Source organism: Aythya fuligula, chromosome 3 (genome assembly GCF_009819795.1).
Source record: "Aythya fuligula isolate bAytFul2 chromosome 3, bAytFul2.pri, whole genome shotgun sequence".
Taxonomy (NCBI): Eukaryota; Metazoa; Chordata; class Aves; order Anseriformes; family Anatidae; genus Aythya; species Aythya fuligula.
Genome location: NC_045561.1, coordinates 16,788,996 through 16,808,663, shown reverse-complemented (window position 1 = coordinate 16,808,663; position 19,668 = coordinate 16,788,996). Strand labels below are relative to the sequence as shown.

Here is a 19,668-nt window from a genome sequence, read left to right as displayed (position 1 = left end):
ATAGCACGTGGGTAGCCCTGTCCCAGTTGTAGTGTGTGCTGTTCTTTGATATTCACGAGGCAAAGGATGTGAAGACAAAGGTGCACTTGGTGCTTTATTATGCTTGGTGGAATATGGTAAGTTCAGACAAAAATCCCTCACTGGGTAAGCAATGATGACGTGGTTTTGTTAAATACGTATTTGCTCACCTTAGAGGTATCTCACAGAAACAGTCTAAGTGCAATAGGAAGTAATTGTAGAAATTTTAGTAATTTCTATAAAAATATATAGTAATAATGCAATAATAATATATAATAATGTATTAATTGTAGTAATTGTAGAAAGTAATGGACTCGTGGCAGTACATGTACATCAATGTTTATCAATTGTGAATCAATTTTAAGAATCAGGCTCTATAGTCAGGTTTTACCCCTTTTTACATGCATTTCAGCAACATTACTGTGGTTCTGGACTAGCAGTTTGGTTGTTTTTTGTTGTTGTTGTTTTTTCAAATCTTTGATAAAAAAAATTACAATAAAAAAAGTAACTGTCTTCTGTTTCATAGCACAGACTTTTAAAATCCTGGAAGAAAAGTACCTTATGTAATTTTCAGTTCACCAAGCCTAGTCACAATCCATCAAAGAAGGATTTTCTTCATTTAATTTTGGGTATTTAAATTAGCACTGAATTGGGTAGCTAGAATTATTTCCCCTCATTCCCCATCCCATGTCTCTATACTCTGTAAACTGTTCCTGTAATCTTTTCTTACAAAAGAAATCTCCACTTTCCCTTACTGTGAAGCACAGCTTATTTTCATGGAGGCTTGATGTACAGGGGGCTAATATTGCAGAACTTGGTAGTGAAGCAGGCAATGATAATAGGAAAAGCTAAAGAGACACTTAATTTCACGGATTTCCCCCTCTCCTTACATCTTCATGCCACCAGAACCTCCCAAATGCACAATACTATGTAGACAGTATTTTTTTTTTCAAGTTTTTCTTCTGAGAAAAGGAAAGAAAGGAAAGGGGCATAGGATGCCTTGGAAGAGTTACGGTTTTCCTACAAGACATATAACAACTGCTGTGCACCAAAACACAGCTTGGAGCTTTAATAGAGTTTCAGAAAATGAAATCTAGTTGTCAGGCAGTTTTTGAGATGAGATCAAGACCAAAATTACCAAAATCATTTACATTTATGTAAGAATAGTAACAACAAAAATAACTGTTTCTTTTTATGTACAAAAGTGACTAAACACGTGCAGTCGTAACAAACTTCAGCAATGAAAAAAATTGTTTGCAAAATTAAGTGCTTTTTCACAATAGCCCTCTCTTCTGTTTTCTTCCCCTTTGTTCCTGTTCACTTGACAGAAGAATATTCTTCTGTCAATTTCACATTTGAAGACATTTCAAAAAACTGTTTTAGATTCAGACTAAATTTTAGTTGTCAAGGACTCGTCTTCCCCAAAGTCTGAAGAGAAGATCCTTTAACCAAATGTTTATGGAAGGTTATTAAATTGAGTCCCCTTAGCCAACAATAGTTTGCCTAGAACTGTCTTCAGAACAGTTGCCCTGTTTGAAAACACCAGCATTTGGATATCAAACGACTCCCACTATTACACCATTGACCCATATTTCAATTCAATAATTTTGTTTCCATAAAGAAATTTTTAGAGTAACCATGAAAATTCAGTGTTCGTTTAGATAAAAAGGACACAGGTACTATTATGTCACAAGCAGCTAAGTCAAGAATATCACAGTATTACTGTGCCACTGAATTTGGTCAACCAAACTTATTTTTCTAAATAATCACATATACATGTATTTTACTCTAGGTGCCCTAGAGCTGTTAGCCAAGTGTACAATGGGCGAGCTGCACACACCATGACCACCAGAACTTCCCTTAGCCATTTTTCTTTTCAATAATAAATGGTCAATTTAGAAAAATAACTTTCAGATTATGAAATACATATCTGACAAAGATTTTCCCTCACACTATGCAGTGCAATCAACCTATTGTCCTCTGATAGCTCTAAGAATGTAATTCATTACTAATGCAGTACCTCAACCTTCATGTATCTAACATGTTAGAAGCAGGCTACCAGTCCTCAATAATGGACTATTTAAGTATAGTAAGCGGTAACAGTAAGCATCTAGTAAGGTTTTGATTTTAAAAACTCTTTTTTTCATGACAATTATATTCACTAGATCATTTTTCTCCCCCTTTTCAGAAGCAGCAGCATTTGTCCCTAGTCAAATTCTTTGTAACTCAAAAGAGTAAACAGGGAAATTTATTTTGCCAGCTTATTTAGGGACTTTCCAAGCACACATCTATTTACAAAAACTTGGCCTTTCAACAACTACTTACAACTATCTCTACATCCTCCTAAAAAAAGCACAAAACCAGAACTCTAAGAAAACACAGCAGCAAGGTTTTGCTCAGGGCTCCTATCTAGTTTGCTCAGGGCCCCTATCGTCCCATATATCCAACATATCTGAATTTCAAAACAAGCTGAGCATTTACACTTCATAAATGAAAATGCACAAATATGCCTAAGTAGAAAGGAAGCTGCACATTACCTAAACCTGTATGGGAGACTCCCTTCATTTTCAAAAGGGGAACTAAGACAGCATTGCCACAGGGAAAGAAATTGTTACTTCCTATTTTAAGTATTAACAAGTTACCTATGACATCCTAGCTGTAAATTAACGTAGCGGTGATTTCTCTAGTTATATTCTAGGGTCTTTTTATTTTATTTTAATCTTATTTTAGGTTTCAGTATTCAGTTTGTTCTTAAGACAACTTGTTTTTCAAGTATTCCAAACTTGGTTCGGATGTAGAATTTTATCCACTGAAGCAAAGAAAATGGGTCTTGTAAATAATAGAATTTATCTGAACCATGGAGGAGCTGAGGGGGTGTAGTAGGTTTACACAGCAAGGTTTTGGTAGTGAGAAGCTGTGTGGGGGCTACTGTGAAAAGACTGCAAAAGCTGCCCCATGTTAGATCAGAGCCAGCTCCAGCCAGCTCCCAAAGGGACCTGCTGCCGGCCAGAGCTGAGCCAGTGAGTGACGTTGGCCGGACCTCTGTGAGAGCAGACTCAAAGGCAAAAAAACTGCTGCACAACAGCAGTTGGTGGAAGAGAAGGGTGAGAAACTGAGAAAAAATCCAAGATACACCAAGGATAGTGAAGAAGGAGGGGAGAAGGTGCTCCAGGTGCTGGAGCAGAAGTCCCCTGCGGCCTGTGGAGAGGCCCCTGGTGGAGCAGGATGTCCTCCTGCAGCCCATGGGTCCCACATGGAGCAGATCTCCACGCTGCAGCCCCCCTGTGGGTGGAGGAGCCCCCGGTGGAGCAGGTGGATGTGGCCTGGAGGAGGCTGCGGCCCATGGAGAGCCCCCGCAGGAGCAGGCCCCGGGCCGGAGCTGCAGCCCATGGAGAGGAGCCTATGGTAGCAGAACTTCCTCTACTAAATCCACTGATGAAGAAACTGTTCTTTCATATCACGGATATGAACATGATTTAATTACAATGACTTGCTGGTACAGAGCACCTTTGGATAAAAAAAAATCCTCTCTAAACTTAGAATAGTGAATTCGTTGTAACCTCAAGAATTTAAACCAAAAAAAGAACAGCCTGCAGAAAACAGCAACATGTACAACTCAAGACAATTGAGCTGCAACCAGCCACCAGCATTTCCAGATTCAAAGAACTGTCCTTGGGAACTCCGTTAATGGTTGCCACACACACCTGGTATAGAAGAAACCCAAACAACATCCAGATTATTGCTCTGAAAACCTTGCTTCCTATCCCTCTTGCTATTTTTCAGTCTTGGTTTCTGATCCTGCTCCTCATTCTTTGTCACTTCAGTTGTATTAACTTCTTCTGCCAGCACACCTTATGCTGTTAGTCCAGTCTCTGGTCTGCTGTTCAACACCAATTCTAGGTCTCACTCCCCACAATACCCCCATCATTCTTACTGCTTCTGAGCATGCCATTGAAGCTGGAGGAAGAACAAGCAGATGTAGATCATAATCTCTACACTTGAATCTCTGGAGCTTGTATACCTTTGTTTTCCAGTTCTTCATCAAAGCATTTCATGCCAGTCTGTCATAAATTACTGGATCTACCCATTCATGCCCCAATTAGATTCCTCTCAATCAAGCAAAAGAAAAGCAACTATCAGCTACCTAACTGATGCCCTAGTAGTAAGAGTAACAGCTGAGTATCATCAAGGACCAAGCACATACCCCTAAAATTCCCTGCAACCTTAGTAGTCAGATATAGACTATACACTTTATAGTTCTTGTTATCCGGCGTTTTTCATGTAGCTACTCTGAATTAGATGAGAGTCTGAAAAAGTGTTTGCTTTATTGTGTGGATTCTTTGGGAAGCTTTGTTGTTATTCTGGGACAAGGAAAGAGAACAACATTTACATAAAACCTGGCAAGAAGTGGCAACACCCACTTTTCATTTGTTATTTTGGCCCTGACTGATGATATTTTTGGATTTTCATTCTGGAAAAAGGATAAAGATGAGGAATTGTCTGAGGGAGTGTTTGTTGGGCTGCCTGCCGTCAGTAAATTGGAAAATTGCCTAGGGTAAAGAAAGGACAGATTCTGTAAACCTGCATTTAATCTGTGTTTAACAGAACATTCTTACAGAAAATGAATATTTACAGTTTCTTGATACCTAAGATACTTTGTTATCTTATATGGTGTTGAACAAAATGATCAGTAGAACAAACACAGAAGTTGCTGAACTGAATCAGTCCACCCAGCCATCCTGTCTGACAATATCTTGAACCATACATTTCATAAGAAGGTGCAGGAAGAAAGCCTGAAGTAGGCAGTGCTGGCAAGTTTATTCTTAGTCTCTGCTGACATTTAGCTTAAACCATAAAATACATGTTTTTATATTCTTCTCAACATTACTCATTCATTAACAGACTAAGCTTGTCTTCTATATAAACAGACCTAATCCCTTTGTTCTAGCAGCATCCTTTGAAGGTTTCTTCACTGTTGCTGAGTATCCAAATCTATAAAGGAAAATGACTGACAGCAGACAGACAACTTGCCCATTCAAGTAACAAAGGTACAAATCCCAGCCACAATTTCGGGCAACCATTGGTACCAGGTAGTCAGAAGTAAGGCAAACCCATTAAAGGCTTTTAACTAACTTAACTGCAAAACACCAGTAATTCTCAGAATGCCCTCCATCCCCTCCCTTGAATCTTTAAAATAAAGTCTAAAGACTGTATGTCATTCTAAGGAAAAGTTCAATTTTTTTTAAATGTCTTACCAGAAAACGTTGTGAGTTGTGAACCAGCACATCAGATTATGTAAAACAACTTAAAGGCTTCAAAGAACAAAGTATTTAAGAAGAGGAAAGTAGTAAGGAGAAAATTACATCTTATTTCTGGGATCGGTTCAGACAGCCATACTGGAGCAAAGGATGCTCTTGAGAAGCCAGGAACCTTCCAGCCCATGCTACTAACAGGTCAAGGGATGTAAAGAATGGGTAAAAAAAAAAAAAAAAAAAAAGCAAACTGGACAATCCCAATCTAACAACTGCAAAAGAGAAAAAAATGTACTCCTGTTGTATGCATTATTTAAAGTATAATTTACCCTTCCACCATTTGTTATCATCTCAGACAATGAAATGTCTCAGCAACTTCCAGAGAACAGATTAAAGTAAGTTTTTCTCCCCTCAAAAATATGGGACTAACACAACCATCTTTTTTTTTTTTTTTTTTTACACAATAACATATATATACTATGATTCACTTGCATTAAGTCTTGCTAAACATGTTATTACCTTTAAAGAGAAAATGCAGATAATAATTTCAAAACAAAAAAGAAAGATGTGGATGTGCGATGACTATTATGTGATTTCATCCTAAATTGAGTATACTTAACCTACCTTTCAAATATTTTTGTAGGTGCTTACGTACTGTAGGTGCTTATTGCTTCATTCTTTTTCATTCACGTTTGCTTTATTTTTCTTCTGCTTACCAAGGTAACAAGTATACTTACAGAAATGTGTCCTAGAATTCTATACAAAACAGAACTGCATCACTACTCTGTCACAATAATCACGCTGATATGAAGTAGATGCCACTGTAGCTGAAAAAAATCAAATGGCAAAGAAGATGACAATGAAGTATGTGGGAGCAAATATACAAATAAACCCTTTATAATGAAAGAAACTAGTACTAAAAATCTTTTTAAAATGTCAGCTGGGGGACTCAATAAAGGTCAAGACACTTTGAAAAGAAGCTGATTCAAAAATTTTTTTAGGTATTTACATTCTTTTGTTCCATAATTCCGTACAATGTATTCTACATTACCTTAAGTTAAGAAATGACCTTTATTGCCAACATTTACTGTCCATTATCTAAGAAGTCCCAATTTTTGCTTGAAGAAGCCAAACTTATTGATTTGTAAATTGTCTCAGTCTGCACCCTGCAGAATACTTAGTGATTTCTACCTCCAAAATCACTGCTTATGTTGATTAAGTTCTAGCATCTAATTTCTTTTCACTGTTCTAGAATAAAAAAGGTGGCGTGACCACAGGAATCACTTCATGTATTTTAAACAGCTTTTAACATTATTGTTCCCGCCACTAGCGAATGAAAATAGGTGGGGCAAATATTTTTGTTAAAGAAGAAATCTTTCATTTAACAACAAAACTGTGTTGAGAAAGCCAACTGAAATGTACAGACACATTTTGAAATCACTAAACTTAGAGGCACTACAAAATTCTGACAATCTTGTGAAATTGCGAAATGTTTGTTTAGAAGCATTTTCATTACAGAAATGTCAGGTAGATTTCCTTAACTAACAGAAAGGCATGTTTATATAGTTTTAAAACTATCACTCATAACAAAAGCAAAATCAACAATGAGAAATGTTGTTTTTGATACTGTGCATACTCCTAAAACCTCTTTTTTTTGGTGGTTAAACAACCGTGTTTTCCTGTGTATAAAAAGTACTTTTGTCCCTTCTTATAGTGCAACACCATTACATAAACAAGAGAAACAACCACCAGCAAAACACAGCAAATGCTTCTCTTTCCTTCCTCCCTCAGGAAGGGAAATTGTTTTTCTCCGGCAGCCCGGTTACAAAGCACATTTAAAATGCTCTAACGACAACAGGTTTAAAACCACCTCTTTGCTTCTCAATTCACACCGCCCTAAGACTTCAAATAAAAAAGGAACCTTGTTCCTAAACAACACCCCTTACTCTGCAAGGGAGTAAGTTTACTCTTACTTCAACCACCCCAGTATCTGTAGGAGGGACAGCACAGCAGGGCACAGGCAATCCAAGAGGTTCCTGGAATGTGTTGGTGATACCTTCCTTCTCCAAGTGATGGAGGAGCCAATGCGGAGAGGTGCTATGCTGGACCTCATTTTCACCAACAAGGAGGGGCTGGTGGGGAATGCGAAGCTCAGGGAGCTTGGCTGCAGCGACCATGTCATGGTGCATTTTAGGAGCCCAAGGGCAGCAAGGAGGGAGCACAGCAAGCTTGCTACCCTGGACCTGGGGAGAGCAGACCTTGGCCTCTTCAGGGAGTTGCTTGGTAGAGTACCATGAGACAAAGCCCTGGAGGGAAGAGGGCTCAAGAAAGCTGGTTAGTGTCCAAGGATCACCTCCTCCCGGCAAAGAGGAGGTGAGAAAAAAACACCAGGAGGCCTGCATGGATGAATGAGGATCTCCTGGCCAAATTCATGCAGAAAGAGGAGGCCTACCGAGGGTGGAAGCAAGGACAGGTAGCCTGGGAGGAATACAGAACTGCAGCTGCGGAAGCTTCACATCCCTTGTTCTGTAGGTGTCCAGTTTGAAACCTTAGCATTCAGTACAAGGATTACAATGGACTACAACTAGCTATTAGTAACAATATTCGGTGTCAAGTGCTTATCAAGTAAAAAGCACAACCCAAATCTTCAGAGCGGCATTTAACTAAGGACGCTTTCAGCTAATCATCACTCCTTTATTCAGTTCAGTATACAGCATCAAATGTGCAACTAGTAAAATGGGTTCTACAGACCACACGTCTTAGATCCTTAAGGCATTCCTAATATACAATCCATCCTAAATAGTAATTTTCTTAAGGAAAAAAAGTTAATACAATAATGGAATTGCAGACAGTCAATTTGTATGTGGGTGACATTAACAAGACATATTCAATATCTCACTTGTACCTATGTTTTCGTTGATACTGGAATGCAGACTAAAAATCACATGTCTAATGTGAAGAGAATTTTGGGGAACACCTGCTTACCTCTCAAAGAAATCATGCAACTTGAGAAATGCAATTTCAGTATATTCAAGGGACAAAAGAAAGCTTTTTGATATTCATGAATTTCCAGAAAATAATTACAATTAAAAGTTAGGACATCTTAAGCAGAGGGAGACCTACCATCGCCCACATGCTATGTTCATACTTTTCTAAAAATCAAAATTCAATACTGAAGTCACATAATTATAATGGTTAAGCATCCCCTTCAAATTCTGTACATAAATAAAAGCAGAGATGTAACAGGAACAACTTTTTCTGCGTTTACTACCTTTGAAAGGGTAAATCTGTTATCAACAGATTAATGGGAAAAAGAACAAAGCTTTGGTTTAATTACTACTTATGTTTCAAAACAGTACAGTAAGTCTGTGTTATTCACTGTAGTGAGTAGCCAGCAGGATTAAATCCATACTGGATTAAAGAGTAAATCTTATCATAATAGTGTTTCACACACCTGATTCAGGTTACTTTTTTTTTTTTCTTTTTAATGTATGTTTCAGTATTTCCCCCCATAGAAGCAAAATAATACCTCCTAGTGATATTAATTGCTCATAAAAGAAAAAGGTTTTAAATAAAAACCTTAATATGATAACCCTAAAATACAACATATTTTCTTTTCGATATAAATTCTGTCCACCAAGAAAAAAAAAAAAAAAAATCAATGAAAGCGAGCTTTCAGAATTTGAAGAAAAAGCATATTGACTCCAAGCACCCCCTTTTTTAATCCAACTCATCACATTTTAGTTATTTTATTATTATTATAAATTAGAGAATAACTTAGGTAAATGAACTTCCTTTCAAAAAAAAAAAAAAAAAAAAAGTGGCTTTTCGTAATGGCTTGAGTTTAGAATAGGCATATATGGAACTTCCCTAACCCTATTCCAGAGCAAAAATAGTTAAAAGTGTTTTAATTAATCCACTTTTCATTGACAAATAGTTCCTTTACAATGTTTTTAATATAGCTCAACATTGGCTGCATCTTTCTCGACAGCTGGTATTTCCTTAACAGAAAATGTCACAAACGGCTTAAGTATAACATTCTTTCTAAAATTCATTTCCTTTCTGTGTAAGAAGTTAATACAGCAGGGGGAAAAAACGCAGGAATGTTTCATGCCATGTGGGATATAACAGTTTTAGAGTTTTGCTTTAAATCAGCCCAGTAACGTTTTTGTAGAAGTATTATTAATGTTGCTTTAGCTCTACATTTGGAAAAAGGAAAAATGCTTGCCCACAACTTTGCTTCTCTGCAGACTGCATTCCAACATGAACTTCACTTTTATGTTCTAGGTCTTCAAAACACGCCTGGTGGAAATCTGAGAGCTCTCAGTAAAGTTCAACTTAGAGGAGAGATATTAAGAATAAAAAAATCATCTAGCTAAGAAAATAGAGACTGACGGTTCTGTATCAAATATTTTCCTACGCAGAAAAAAAAAGTTCTTTATAACTTCACTCTAAACACTAAAATCATTCAAAACATTGGTATTAGCAGAAAGGCACACCGCCACCTTTCTCAGGAGAAGGACAGACAGTAAGACCTGACTCACAGAAGGAGATGCAATTCCTGTGGTTAAGCCACTCCCCTACAGTAACTCCAGATCCCAAGCTCTTAAGAGCTGGGAGACTTGCACTGCTGCATGCACAACTATGTTCCCACATGCAAAAATCCCTGGAAATGCTATCTTTACAGGCTACTGAGGGCAAAGGCATTTAGTCTAAAGCCTGTACCTACACCCTTTAAAGGCTGTAAATAACTACATGGCTGGAGAGCTACAGCAGGAACAACAGTCTTCAAGAAAATTTATACACAAATGATTGCTTTAACTAAAATTTGGCAATTGCAACCTCAGGGGCACAACCATTTATGATAAAATGAAGCATCCATTTTGTAATGAATAGTACACCAATGCAAGCACTGGAAATAGTGGTAACTGTCAGAGCTTTATTTAGAACTTGGTATTCAAGTGAGAAAATTTAAACCTGATGTTCCTAATGAAAGAACACACTTCTCTGAGCAAGGGCATAATTTTGCGAGACACTTTGTAACTTTCAATGGTTACAAATAGATGAGTCTGCAAAACATTTCCTGTAAATCAGACTGACACACAAATATTTTTCTAAGGAAACTAAAGTGCAAAACCTGTCCATCTCCTGGAGACAGCACAAAATGCAGTAAGACTGAACCTCTTTTTAAAACAGTCTATCCCAAACTACAGAAAGATCAGACATACCCAGAACATTACATTTCATCTTCCCAGACAGTCTGCAATTATTTAAGAGAGATTAAACCATATCAAACACCCCCTATCCACATGTGAAATGCACATCAGTTCCCAGAACATTTTTTCCCCTACCTGTCAATGAATAAGGAGTTTACTGTCAAAATACCATTTTTACTTGTTGTAAGGACAAACCTAGTGACCTTGGCAAGAGACCCTGAAAAAAATACCCCTAAAACTCTTTTCTGTTTAAGCGAAATTACTAGTCAAATTGACAGATTTACTGGTGTTGTCACACTGAACAGGGAAGACCAGAAGAGAGGTACTGTCTATGCAGGGCACTAATAGGAAATGATTCACGAATCTTACCAGACTCTACACAATCACTCGATAACCTTGGCATCAATGTTTTACCTCACGCTTCCTGAAATTTTGCACTCAAGGGAAAAAGGCTTTCCACTAGCTCAGAATTTAAACAAAAAAAAAAAACCACTTCATCCCAGTAGAGACCCAACAGGTAAATTTTTCTTCTATTTGTTTTGCTCTTTGAGAACTCTTACATAGGTCTCCTTGGCTTTGTTAAAGAACCTTGTGATGACTTCCCTAGAGCACACGGCCCCAAACTCTGGCTGGTATACTACCTAAAAAAATTATGTTGCAGAGCTAGGAACAAGTTCCAAGTTCTGACTACAGACAGAATGCAGAAAGCCAGATTTCAGTCTGTTAACTTCAGTTTCATTTAGCGAAATTTACAGCTTCAGCTTACTAACAGAAAGCAGTACCGACACCCTGCCGAAGGAGGTACAAGACAACCGATGAAAACTTCAGTAATCTCCAAAACAATGCTCGCACAGAAGTCTGGAAGAACAGCATTTCACTTTGTTCTGATGTAACTTGGCTTCTTGCTGAGTAGAATTTACAGTCTCTTGCTGAACAGCTACCTTTCAAAGTTCAGAAGCACAGTATGAAGTGCTTTCAGGGGTATTTATTATAAAAAGACTAGTATCAAGACATATTTGAGGCAATTATACATTTTTGACGGAAATAAGCTGTAAAAACACTTCAAAAGCATTAATCAGCTTGAAAACATTTATTTCTGCATACATTTTTCTCAATAAGTTAAAAGATGTCCTGCTAATGTGATTTAAAATATAGCTCAAGCTAATTTTAAGCATGGTTGGAAAAGTTTGGCCTACGCTGATTAAAATCTGTACTTAAATGAAAGGAAAATGTAACCACAGAAAATATGCTTAGTTTAGAAAAACAAGCATATCACTGCCAGAGTGGCGTCCTAAGTTTAGAATGCTGCCTAATGTTATAATTAGGAGAAACTAAAATGAATCTCTAAATGTTTCAAGATGAAACAGCCATTGGGAAATTTGCAAGATATCTGATTATGTTCTGAATTCAAACACAGTGCTAACACTCAATCTGAACAAATGCAGGCTGTTGCTTGTGTGGGAAATCAATGTTAAAATCTATAGTAACACTAGCTAAGAGAAACAATAATGAAACCTAAGAGCAAAAATACCAAGTGATGTGGAATTAATTATTCAGACATAAAGAATATTGTTTGAGGAAGAAAACAGTTTAGAATCTACCGTTTACCGCTTCTGTCTCCCCAAGAGCTGACCAAACTGAAAAAAAGGGTTCTCTGTGCTTTTACCACTGTTAAAAACGCTTTAGTGGCCATATTAAGTGGTTCATGCAAGTTCTCACATGCAGGACTGTAACTTCTCACCTTCAAACACCACAGAAGGTCTTCCTACTGGATTTGAAAGGTCATAAGGCACATTTTCTTTAACTTCCCAATTAACATTAACATTTATATCTGGTCTGAATCATTATCAGATTGGACAAGCAAAAAGTAAGAGAAAAAAATACCACATAATAACCCCAGATCTGTATGTTGATTTCATGTACAAACACAATAAATTCCAGTTACCACGAACAGTCAGCTAAACCTTTGCCTGAGACAAGTGGCAAGGATTCATGAAATAGAACTCTATTCCTATTTTAAAATCATGATGATGTGAGCTTGTCAGAACCAGCACTACTTGCTACTGGTTCTCTTCAGTTTAGCATGAGAAATGATGTGCTTGGTTTTATTTCTCATTTCATTTCTTGTACCTTGATACCCAAAAGGACATGAACAGCTGTTTTATACCAAAGGATGATCAAAACACCTGCAAGCCACAGGAGTTTTAGTATTACAGAGAAAGTCTTGGAAAAGACAGTTTCAAAGCAGCAAGAAGAAAAAACAGTTTTGTTTCAAGGAAACCCCAGAAAAGAATAAGCCCATTGTCAGATTAAAGGCAAATTAATTTTCTCAAACTTATGAAAGGACAGTGTATTGAAACCAAGTTGAGCAATTATTTTTGTATTGATCAGTAAAGCCTCCCTCCATTAGAAAACCTAAGAGAAAAATTCCTTAAAAAAAAAAAAAAAAAAAAAGAAATATTTTGTCTAGGTTCAAAGAAGTCTGCTAACTCTCTACCTGCTCATCCTATCCTGCAATAGCAACAAGAGCCTTTACAAAACACAGCTGTCTTTCAGGACACAGCTGTCTTTCAGGAGTCATCAACTTTTTGTCCAAGTCAACAAGAAGTTACATAAACCGAAGTGCAAGCCTTTTCACACACTCAGAATGGATCTGTTTCAAAAAGGCAGCTCTCTACAGGTTCCATTTTCCACTATTCTAACTCTAAGAACTCACCAAACACTGCTGCACAATGCAAACAAGCCAGCTAGTTCCCAGTCCGGAGCTAATAAAACATTAAACCAGATTATGCAACTTGGTATCGGACACAGGAAACATGGAATCTTGTCTGCCTGTTCTCAGCACCACAACCTGAAGAAACAAGTGAACAAGGGGACAACCTCGAAAAAGACTGTCAGTGTAAAACAGAAGTAAGAAGCAAGGAAAGAAAAAAGGGACAGACATCATTAGAAGGAGCTGCTAGAGAAGCAGAGACTCTGCAGGAACAGATGAAAGACATGACAGCCTGCCACTTGAGCAAACAGAACGGATTTGTTGGATCAAGTAACTTTAACACTGCTAAAATCCCCACTGAAGCTCTCTGTTCTGAGTATTAACAAACACTACAAAATCTCATGCACCAACCAACATTTCTGCAGTGTTCATTTTAACATGTGCTTTGACTTCTCTACTTTTTAATCCTAGTCTCCCCATTTTGTAATAACAAAACCAAGTAGACTGTCTGTTGTTTGGTTTTTTTCTTTTCCCCATGTTACTGCAGGATAAGTTTGTGCTTGATTAAAACATTGCCACAGTAAACGTTATTGCAAAGTCTGTCACCAAAAGCAGAGATTAGGCAGTGTCTTTAAAAGAGGAAATATCTCCTATGGAGATACTTAGCAAACAATAAGGAAAATATGCAACCCGTTATGTAAACACACCCCACTCAATGAACTAGGTTAAGTATGGCTTAAAAATGGAGTAATTACATCCAAGAACTATATCACAACGGATACACGAGAACCAAAGTGAGGCTGCACATATAGTTTAACTCTCGCATTTGTGTCTGGTGCCCAGCTTTCTGCAGCCAGTTAAGTTCTTAGTGGTTTAGCTGGTGTAAGTTATACACGCCTTGTTCTGATCCCCATCCCGCACTTCTTGCACAAGGGACATCTGGGTCAAAGTTTAGCTTTGCTAGGGAGTAAATTTAGCCGAGATAGCAGCACGCATGGCGTCACCCATGGGCGAAGCGACAAGAGGCACGGCGACTAGGGAAAACCACACGAGTATGGCTGGAAAAAACCTGAAAGCAACCTGCACAGAACTTCACTGCAACCTTCCACAGGAGCCTGCCCCGGCTCTGCTTCCTTAAGAAGGGCAAACACTGAGGCTTGAGGCTACAACAACCACGCGACTGTTTCTCCAGACAGCGTTACAGGCGGCGCAGCCGAGGTTTCGGGACGTACATCTCCCACACGCCGAGCTCCCGGCCGCTCTCAGGCACCCTCCTGCGCCGCGGCCCCGCCCGGCATCTCCGCGGCCCTACAGCGCTCCGGCCATGCCTGGGGAGGAAAGGGGAGCCAGGTCAGGCCGGGCCAAGCCACACAGCGAGCCCCACGGCTGCGGTGCTCGAAACCCAGCCGAAGGAGCCCCCCGGGGCCGGGGCCCGGCCTCACCTCACCTGAGGGGAGCCCCCCGCCCGCTCACGGGGCCGCCCCGCCGCCCCGCGCCGCCATGGCCGCCGCCATCTTGGCGCTGCGACCTCCGCCCCGCCCCGTCTCTTCCGGAGGCGGCGGTGAAGCCGTTGCCATGGCGCCGGCGCCGCGCCCGGCCTCCCTTAAAACCACACATGCGTGTGGTTTTCGGCCACGTTTTGCAACAGTTTGGTCAAAATGAGAGGAATTGGTGTTGCACCACCTCTCCTCTGCCCTCCTTCCTACCCCTGCCAGGCTTCTCCCCCCCAAAACAGGGCTGCCAACGGCCGTTGGGTGACGCGGCCCTGTGGTGCAATAAATAAATAATATAATAAAATAAATAAATGTGGTAAAACAATAATAAAAATAACAACAATAATAACAGTAAAATCATCTTAATTCCGTCATTAGCTATAAAGTGCGACAGCTAATCCACCCAAGAGTGCTGCGTTACAGGCAAAATATCCTCCTGCTGCTAGCAACGGGTTTTCTTGTAAAATTGTCAGTGAGGCAGGAAAGAAAGCAGCAAAGGGCTGTGGAATGATTTCCAGTACTGTTAGGGCAGGCCTGGGGGTGGTTAGGCCGAATTCTCTCTGAAACTGGCAGTGTTTTCGGCTTTATTGCGCTGAACTTTACAGCTGTGCGGTGTTCACTCAGTTAACCCTTTTATACTCTTTCCACACACTTTTTTATAAGGTAAATGGATCTGGTGAAACCCTCAGCCCAAGAAAGAAAACTCCAGGAGGTTTAAAGTGAAGTTTTATGCTTTTTTAAAACCAAGCCAAGCCTGTGGCCTGCTCACTGGAGCTGCTGGATAAGGGCCAAAGTCATCTGGGTTCTCTTTCTGACCCCTTAACCATTTCATGTGCATGGCAAACACATCCCTCAGCAAATCTGTAAAGTTCAAGTACCAGGGCAAAACCTGGCCCCATAACCATTTTGAGATATATTGCCCCATAGCCACTCCGTTGGTGGGATCCTTGTTTTCTGCTGTAGGTAATATTGAGGCTAACATCAGCTCTTGGGAAGCACCTATCATCATCATTCATTGAGAGCGCATTGCCTTAATAAGTACCATTGTGGAGCTGAAAATCATTAATCAATTTGGTCAATATTGAAAATAAAAATTTAGTAAATGAACATTCCAGGAATCTCATCCTAAAAATATTGGACATTCCATTGTCATCCCTTTTCTTTGTAAAGCTAAATATTAAAATTGATACAATGCTCAACTGAATTCTCAGAGTACGTTAAATCCTTGTCCAAAAGACTCTCCTTCAAACCACCTATAGTTTCAAAAGATGCCTCAACCCTTCATCTTCTTACTATTGCGTTGGGCCAGGGCTTGCCCTCACTGCTAGACACTTTCATTAACCAGTTTTTCAGACTCACACATGAATAAGTTGGTCTTTCTACTGGATATCACCATATTGTCCCTCCAGAAAGGTTCTGTCAAAAAGGTCAGACAGTCAAAAGACCAAATGAAGTACCTCTATACCACACATCATGAATATAAAACAGAAGGAGCTGGTAGCCACTGCCCATCTAGAAAAATATGACATGATTGCTGTCACAGAAACTTAGTGGGATAAAAAAAAAAAAAAAAAAAAAAAAAAAAAGTGGTGGGGAGGATTGATTGCATGGAGCTGCCTTTGAAGAACAGCATTGCATAGGTTGAGAGCTTGCATGTGAAAATTAAGAAACTAAACCAAAACAGGAAACTTCATGGTTGGTGTCTTCTACAGGCCACCCGATAGAGGAGGGGATATTGATGAAGAGCTGTTTTTAAAGCTACAGGATACAGGAAGCATCATGCTTGAAGGCCCTGATCTTGCTAGGTGGCTTCAACCACCCTGACACCTACTGGAAAAGCAACACAGCAAACTGCAAGCAATCCAGGAGACTACTGGAATGCATTGAGGATAGCTTCCTAGCAGAGGTGATAGAAAACCCATCCAAAGGAGATACACTGCTGGACCTGTTGCTCACCAATGCTGAAAAACTTACCAGAGGGATCAAGACTGGAGATACCCTGGGCTTTGGTGAACATGCTCTGGTAGAATTCTCAGTCTTGATGGATTCAGGATGGGCAGAATATAAAATCAAGACACTAAATCTCAGAAAGGCAAACTTTTGGCTGTTTAGGGCACTAGTGCAAAGGATCCCTTGGGAAACTACCCTCAGAGATAAATGAGAGATAAGAGATATGTAAAGACATTTTCTTAGGACACAATATCTTGTGGTAACGACACTGTTTTTTGTTGGGAATGCTGTCAGGAGATACTAACTAAAGACTGATGAGAAAATGTGAAACGCTATACAGCTTTGCTTGTTACAGCACCAATGCCTGGCTATACAATCTTCCAGTTAAGACTTTTTACTTATAACTGTGGAGAAAATAAATTGTTAAGAAAGATTAAAACATGTAATGGCGTTTCTGTTTTCCTTAAAGAACACAAAGCAATTTTGTACATTTTGTAGAGGCATCATTTTGTCTATCACATAGTTGTGTAGCCTACTGTGAAGAAGAACATGACAACTTTTCAACCGTTCAGCATGGCAGTACTAGAAAATACATAGAACTGCATTTTCAGTCACAGCTACACAAGCAAAGCATGCAATCCCTCAAACCGCTGCAAGATGAGTTAACATAGCCATTTTGTCAGAATACAAGAAGTCTACTCAAAAACTATACATGCAGTCATATTACCCCTGCAGTTTTTATGAAAGTGGAAAGTACAACTCCTACAGCCAAAGACAACAGCGAGGGGAAGAAAAGAATGTTCAGTATTTAGTGAAAAAGGAAGAATCTGGCTGACTGGAAATGTATGTACATTTCAAAAGGCTTTGTTAAAACTATTAGGTAATGGCCTTATGTCCACAAAAAAATAATGCCATTTGAAGTTTTGTTTGAGCTTTTGACATATTAGAAAGAAAAGAAAAAAAAAAATCTTGGATTTAATTTAGTCCCGAAACAACTGTGGGGAGAGCTGGAAGGAGGGAGGCCTGAATTCCACCAGATTTGCTCCCTGTATCCCTCAGCCTACCTCCTTCCCCACTGCATTAATCTTATCTCCTCCCCACACCACAATCAACAACCACACAAGGCAAGAAGTGGTAGGTACAGGTTGGCCAGTGTGTACCAGCTGCCAAGAACAATAATAATGTTTTCTCACTGGGGGCATGAATTTAGTTCTCTCTCCTCTGGCATGCTGTCAGTATTAACAGATCTTGTAGGAATGTAATTGTTTCTGAGACTGCTACCCCTCCATCAAATCGGACAGAAATTCCTCAGATGTGTTCAAAAGCTATTAGAGGGGAACTTGCAGCCAGACTAAAAGCCACTGTGGCTGTGTAAGGAATACTTGTGTGGAGAAAAAAAAAAAAAAAAAAAGAGATTACTGGAGGCAAAGGGAGGGGAGTGAATTAATGAGAACTCTCTGAAAGGGATTGGAATTAAAAATGATTCAAACTTTTTAGTTGTGCTAGCACCTGAGAAGTAGAAAGTGAAAACAGGAACTGAGGTAAGCTACTGTCCATGCACTGCTAGGACTTTGAAATGTATAGATGAAGATAAAAGAATTTAAGATATCAGTAACACAGGAGAAGAGCATTTTTTGGCTGTAACCAGTGTAGGCTTTACAAAAGGTTTTCAGTGATATGATTTGCAGAGTGCTCCTTTAATTAGTCGTGTGATGGCACAGCTCACCAGGAATTATGAGTGGCATCATGAAACTCCTAACAAGCCACTAAAAGTGACAACAGAAAAGAGGGGAAACTTGAAACCGGCTTCACTGATAATAGCGGTGCACCTAAAACATTTTGCTTTTTAATCACTATTGCTTAGTTCTGTGTTTTACTTGCAGACAAGGCTCCCTTCGGGCCTCTATCTGAACTAAAGAAAAAAAAAAAAAAAAAAGAGAGAGAGAGAAAAAAAAAAAAAAAAAAAGAAAAGAAAACTCATGTTCTCTTGTTCTTTGCAAAAGCCTCTGTCACTGTAACATGAAGACTCTAACAGCTCATGGTGTACATGGTTAAGCTTGCATCAAAATATTTTCAGAATGTGACCCACAAGCACCTTATCAATCTGCTGAGGGTCTGGGTCTACTGTTCACATGGCTATTTCCTAAATAAGATCGGAATGTGTTAAATGCTTTCCTAATGGTCCTTTGCCATGTAAGCAACTGCAGAAGTAGCCTCAGAGTTGTTATAAAGTAGTAAATTAAAGGAGTGGGAAAAAGAGGAAGAGGAAAGGATTGTGTCACAGGAAGAAAAAGATGAGAAGGGATCACAAATGCAACAGGTGAGAGGTTATGGGATGCTCTCCCCAGATACTTCCAACCTAGAGAGCATCTTAGATGCCAACATCAAAACCTCTAGGCACTCTGTCCTGAAACCTTCTGGGATTGCTCAGAACTAATTCCTGTGCTCTGCCCTAACACGCTTTGTCACTCATTTGCCAAAACTGCAGTATTCCATATCCACCTGGATTTTTCCTCTCTCTTGAGTTTTCTGTGCAAATTCCACTGCCTATGAGAAGAGATGAGGTACTTGATACCTGGGTCATTCACCTGCTTGCCTTCATTTTCCTACTTTTCTGGAGGCTTCAAGATAAGGATTTGACAAGTCAACATAAGGACATTCATTTCTCCATCTTCTTACAAGGAAAGCAGATATCAGAGCCAACATACCCGCTTAGATAGTGAAATTCATTAGCTGCTCATAACACGCCTAAGCTGCACTTGTTAAATTTTTCAGAAACAGCAGAAGTAGGGAAGGGGCCCTAATTCAAAGGGCATCAGCACAGCAGTGAACATCAAAACAGGGAAGGCAGTGACAGCATGGAAAGATTGCACTGATTTAAGCTAGTGTAATATTTCTGGTGCCAGCAAGGTAGGTGTATATCTCTGGAAACAGACTAAACTTGTTCTTCTGCACAGTCCCATGAACAGAAAACAATAAATGCCACTATTTACTGCCTTACAAATATAGTAACTGGTACAGATGAC

At 39.3% G+C, this 19,668-nt stretch overlaps 1 protein-coding gene across 2 annotated transcripts in view; it reads right to left on the bottom strand.

The window, feature by feature from the left end:
• The window catches only part of LCLAT1 (lysocardiolipin acyltransferase 1), a 91,136-nt gene extending 76,609 nt beyond the window's left edge, over nucleotides 1-14,527 (bottom strand). The window contains exon 1 of one of the 2 annotated variants that reach the window (XM_032184031.1): nucleotides 14,280-14,527. The gene's annotated coding sequence lies outside the window, so the exon portion shown is untranslated. The remainder of the gene's footprint in view (nucleotides 1-14,279) is intronic. The other variant, XM_032184032.1, reaches the window with a different exon arrangement.
• Between the last annotated feature and the right edge of the window lie 5,141 nt (nucleotides 14,528-19,668).